The following is a 5893-nucleotide window of genomic DNA, read 5'->3' on the forward strand; positions in this document are numbered from 1 at the left end:
ACAATTTGAAATCTGTTTTATGTCGTTTTTTATATTTTTTGTTGTTTTGTGTCGTTTTTATGTTTTTTGTTTGTTTTGTGTCGTTTTTATGTTTTTTTTTGTTGTTTTGCGTCGTTTTTATGTTTTTTTGTTGTTTTTTGTCGTTTTTTTATGTTTTTTTGTTGTTTTGTGTCGTTTTTTATGTTTTTTTTGTTGTTTTGTGTCGTTTTTTATGTTTTTTTGTTGTTTTGTGTCGTTTTTTATGTTTTTTGTTGTTTTGTGTCGTTTTTTTATGTTTTTTGTTGTTTTGTGTCGTTTTTTATGTTTTTTTGTTGTTTTATGTCGTTTTTTATCGTTTTTGTATTTCGCTTTAAATTTTTTTTTTTTTTTTCTGATTTGTTTCTTTCATTGTTTTTGTTTAATCTACATATTAACCATAGTACCTTTAGTTTGTCACGGTTCCCAGATTATAAATTATCAGATCGGGAGATCCTATTTATTAAAAAAGCGGATAGAAGATGATAATATACTACGAACATTAAATCAGTATATAGATACGCTAATTAAATTTTCGTAGTATGTTATCACCTTCTATCCCCCTTTCTAATAAATAGGATATTCCGAACACCGAAGATGCAATGTAACACAAACAAGGCCGATAGCCATTAGTCGCGTGCTCTTGTGTAATGAATGAATGCGTGAATGTAGGATTGACATGAAATTCTTAAAGATAAACTAAAATAACTGAAAAATGGGCTCAAATGACTTAAATAAATAAAAAGTAAATGACTTAGAATGACTTTAATGAACTTAAGGATGAATTGAATGACTTGAATGCTTAAAAAATAAGTGAAATCATTCAAAAACAACTTGAATTATCTGGAGAATGACTTGAATGGCTTTGAGACTGACTGATTGTAATGTGGGTGATCATTTTACATTAAATTAATACAGAAAAGTGATCCCCCACTTTATATCACAATAAGTACAGCATGTAGTAAGAACAGATACTACACTTTGATCTTTGCCAAAAGGCAAAGAAAAGCTGTATTTATTTGCTCCCCTACCGAGCAAATTAGGCACAAGGCCGATTTTTAAAGTGAGGAGTGAAGGGGAAATGGAGACCAACTCCCCAGAGAGTAGGGGAGCTGGATAGTGACAATTGGTATGAAGGGTTGCCCCCACATTGACCAAGGTCTTATATGTGGGGTTGCCCCCACATATGGTCTTTGCTTGCAGTATCTGCCGGACAGATGCTACACTTTGATCCCGGCCCGAAGGCCAAGAAAAAGGGTATTTATTTGCTCCCCACCGAGCAAATTAGGCACAAGGCCGATTTTTAATTTGAGGAGTAAAGGGGAAATGGGGACCAACTCCCCGGGGAGTAGGGGAGCTGGATAGTGACAATTGGTATGAAGGTTTCCCCCTACATTGACCAAGGTCTTATATGTGGGGTTGGTATTTATTTGCTCCTCCACCGACCAAATTAGGCACAAGTCCGATTTTTAATATGAGGAGTGAAGGCAAAATGGGGACCAGCTCCCCGTGGAGTAGGGGAGCTGGATAGTGACAATTGGTATAAAGGGTTGCCCCTATATTGACCAAGGTCTTATATGTGGGGTTGCCCCCAAATATGATCTTTGCTTGCAGTATTTGTTCTATCTAAAGATGGTATAATGATATCGTGGGGTTTCCGATCGCGCCGTAGATCCATACAATGAAAATATATCACAGGCTCCTATAAGGATATTGGAAATAAGCCCTAATAATCAGATATATTCTGACATTACATTAAGCAAATTACTTAGATAAATAATTGTACAGCTTTTACAAAAGGGCTACAATAATATCGCGGGTTTTCCATTCTCGCGTCCACAGAATATTCAACCGCAATATATCACATATGAAAGATTCCACTTCCATCTGTGCCGCTAGTTTTTATAGGTGTCTTATTTCTCTTTTCTTTAATCTTTATTTTTTTAATTATTTTCTTGTTATTTCCTCTGCTGTATTTTCTTTCATTATTTTCTTTCATTATTTTCTTTCATTATTTTCTTTCATTATTTTCTTTCATTTTTTTTCTTTCATTATTTTCTTTCATTATTTTCTTTCATTATTTTCTTTCATTTTTTTTCTTTCATTATTTTCTTTCATTTTTTTCTTTCATTATTTTCTTTCATTATTTTCTTTCATTATTTTCTTTCATTTTTTCTTTCATTATTTTCTTTCATTATTTTCTTTCATTATTTTCTTTCATTTTTTCTTTCATTTTTTCTTTCATTATTTTCTTTCATTATTTTCTTTCATTATTTTCTTTCATTATTTTCATTATTGTCTTTCATTATTTTCTTTCATTATTTTCTGTCATTTCTATGTCCTTTTTTTATGCCTATCTTATCAATATTTCAACATCATAGAATTTGATCTTTTCTTTAATGGTTAATTCTTCTTTTAGTTTAGAGTCTTATCTTTTCTCCTTTCTTTCGTTTTGTGTTTTAGCTTTCAATTTTTCCCGTTTAACTTTTGCTGCGTTTTTTCTAAATCTTGTTTTCGCTATTTAGATTTGCCTTAACTTTTTTATGTGATTTTTTCTTTCTTTTGGGTTTTACTTATTTCTCTTCCTTTCCTTGGCTTTTTCTTATTTAAAAGTCCTTTTGCCTTACTTTTTCAATTTTTCTTTCTTTCTTCGGATTATCTCTTTTACATATTTTCTTTTCGCCTTACTTTAGCATTTAATATTCTTTTAGTGGTTTTTCTTATAGAAATTTGTTCTTTTCTCGGATTTCCTTATTTAAATGTTTCTTTTCGCCTTACTTTAGCATTTTATGGTGGTTTTTCTTATAGAAATTTGTTCTTTTTTCGGATTTCCTTATTTAAATGTTTCTTTTCGCCTTACTTTAGCATTTTATTTCTTTTGATTGTTTTTCTCATAGAAATTTGTTCTTTTCTCGGATTTCCTTATTTAAATGTTTCTTTTCGCCTTATTTTAGCATTTTATGGTGGTTTTTCTTATAGAAATTTGTTCTTTTTTCGGATTTCCTTATTTAAATGTTTCTTTTCGCCTTACTTTAGCATTTTATGGTGGTTTTTCTTATAGAAATTTGTTCTTTTTTCGGATTTCCTTATTTAAATGTTTCTTTTCGCCTTACTTTAGCATTTTATTTCTTTTGATGGTTTTTCTCATAGAAATTTTTTCTTTTCTCGGATTTCCTTATTTAAATGTTTCTTTTCGCCTTACTTTAGCATTTTATGGTGGTTTTTCTTATAGAAATTTGTTCTTTTTTCGGATTTCCTTATTTAAATGTTTCTTTTCGCCTTACTTTAGCATTTTATTTCTTTTGATGGTTTTTCTTATAGAAATTTGTTCTTTTTTCGGATTTCCTTATTTAAATGTTTCTTTTCGCCTTACTTTAACATTTTATTTCTTTTGGTGGTTTTTCTCATAGAAATTTGTTCTTTTCTCGGATTTCCTTATTTAAATGTTTCTTTTCGCCTTACTTTAGCATTTTATTTCTTTTGATTGTTTTTCTCATAGAAATTTGTTCTTGTCTCGGATTTCCTTATTTAAATGTTTCTTTTCGCCTTATTTTAGCATTTTATGGTGGTTTTTCTTATAGAAATTTGTTCTTTTTTCGGATTTCCTTATTTAAATGTTTCTTTTCGCCTTACTTTAGCATTTTATTTCTTTTGATGGTTTTTCTTATAGAAATTTGTTCTTTTTTCGGATTTCCTTATTTAAATGTTTCTTTTCGCCTTACTTTAGCATTTTATTTCTTTTGATGGTTTTTCTCATAGAAATTTGTTCTTTTCTCGGATTTCCTTATTTAAATGTTTCTTTTCGCCTTATTTTAGCATTTTATGGTGGTTTTTCTTATAGAAATTTGTTCTTTTTTCGGATTTCCTTATTTAAATGTTTCTTTTCGCCTTACTTTAGCATTTTATTTCGTTTGATGGTTTTTCTTATAGAAATTTGTTCTTTTTTCGGATTTCCTTATTTAAATGTTTCTTTTCGCCTTACTTTAGCATTTTATTTCTTTTGATGGTTTTCTCATAGAAATTTGTTCTTTTCTCGGATTTCCTTATTTAAATGTTTCTTTTCGCCTTACTTTAGCATTTTATGGTGGTTTTTCTTATAGAAATTTGTTCTTTTTTCGGATTTCCTTATTTAAATGTTTCTTTTCACCTTACTTTAGCATTTTATTTCTTTTGATGGTTTTTCTCATAGAAATTTGTTCTTTTCTCGGATTTCCTTATTTAAATGTTTCTTTTCGCCTTACTTTAGCATTTTATGGTGGTTTTTCTTATAGAAATTTGTTCTTTTTTCGGATTTCCTTATTTAAATGTTTCTTTTCGCCTTACCTTAGCATTTTATTTCTTTTGATGGTTTTTCTTATAGAAATTTGTTCTTTTTTCGGATTTCCTTATTTAAATGTTTCTTTTCACCTTACTTTAGCATTTTATTTCTTTTGATGGTTTTTCTCATAGAAATTTGTTCTTTTCTCGGATTTCCTTATTTAAATGTTTCTTTTCGCCTTACTTTAGCATTTTATGGTGGTTTTTCTTATAGAAATTTGTTCTTTTTTCGGATTTCCTTATTTAAATGTTTCTTTTCGCCTTACTTTAACATTTTATTTCTTTTGATGGTTTTTCTCATAGAAATTTGTTCTTTTTTCGGATTTCCTTATTTAAATGTTTCTTTTCGCCTTACTTTAGCATTTTATTTCTTTTGGTGGTTTTTCTCATAGAAATTTGTTCTTTTCTCGGATTTCCTTATTTAAATGTTTCTTTTCGCCTTACTTTAGCATTTTATTGTGGTTTTTCTTATAGAAATTTGTTCTTTTTTCGGATTTCCTTATTTAAATGTTTCTTTTCGCCTTACTTTAGCATTTTATGGTGGTTTTTCTTATAGAAATTTGTTCTTTTTTCGGATTTCCTTATTTAAATGTTTCTTTTCGCCTTACCTTAGCATTTTATTTCTTTTGATGGTTTTTCTTATAGAAATTTGTTCTTTTTTCGGATTTCCTTATTTAAATGTTTCTTTTCGCCTTACTTTAGCATTTTATTTCTTTTGATGGTTTTTCTCATAGAAATTTGTTCTTTTCTCGGATTTCCTTATTTAAATGTTTCTTTTCGCCTTACTTTAGCATTTTATGGTGGTTTTTCTTATAGAAATTTGTTCTTTTTTCGGATTTCCTTATTTAAATGTTTCTTTTCGCCTTACTTTAGCATTTTATTTCTTTTGATGGTTTTTCTCATAGAAATTTGTTCTTTTTTCGGATTTCCTTATTTAAATGTTTCTTTTCGCCTTACTTTAGCATTTTATTTCTTTTGGTGGTTTTTCTCATAGAAATTTGTTCTTTTCTCGGATTTCCTTATTTAAATGTTTCTTTTCGCCTTACTTTAGCATTTTATTGTGGTTTTTCTTATAGAAATTTGTTCTTTTTTCGGATTTCCTTATTTAAATGTTTCTTTTCGCCTTACTTTAGCATTTTATTTCTTTTGATGGTTTTTCTTATAGAAATTTGTTCTTTTCTCGGATTTCCTTATTTAAATGTTTCTTTTCGCCTTACTTTAGCATTTTATGGTGGTTTTTCTTATAGAAATTTGTTCTTTTTTCGGATTTCCTTATTTAAATGTTTCTTTTCGCCTTACTTTAGCATTTTATTTCTTTTGATGGTTTTTCTTATAGAAATTTGTTCTTTTTTCGGATTTCCTTATTTAAATGTTTCTTTTCGCCTTACTTTAACATTTTATTTCTTTTGGTGGTTTTTCTCATAGAAATTTGTTCTTTTCTCGGATTTCCTTATTTAAATGTTTCTTTTCGCCTTACTTTAGCATTTTATTTCTTTTGATGGTTTTTCTCATAGAAATTTGTTCTTTTCTCGGATTTCCTTATTTAAATGTTTCTTTTCGC

The 5893-nt window shown here is 28.6% G+C and overlaps 1 pseudogene; it reads right to left on the reverse strand.

Moving 5' to 3' along the window:
* Positions 1-900: 900 nt before the first annotated feature.
* On the reverse strand, positions 901-1026 carry LOC145258457 (U2 spliceosomal RNA; annotated as a pseudogene).
* Positions 1027-5893: the final 4867 nt, after the last annotated feature.

The sequence above is a fragment of the Euprymna scolopes genome, chromosome 33, assembly GCF_053919585.1.
Source record: "Euprymna scolopes isolate OS-2025 chromosome 33, ASM5391958v1, whole genome shotgun sequence".
NCBI lineage: Eukaryota > Metazoa > Mollusca > Cephalopoda > Sepiida > Sepiolidae > Euprymna > Euprymna scolopes.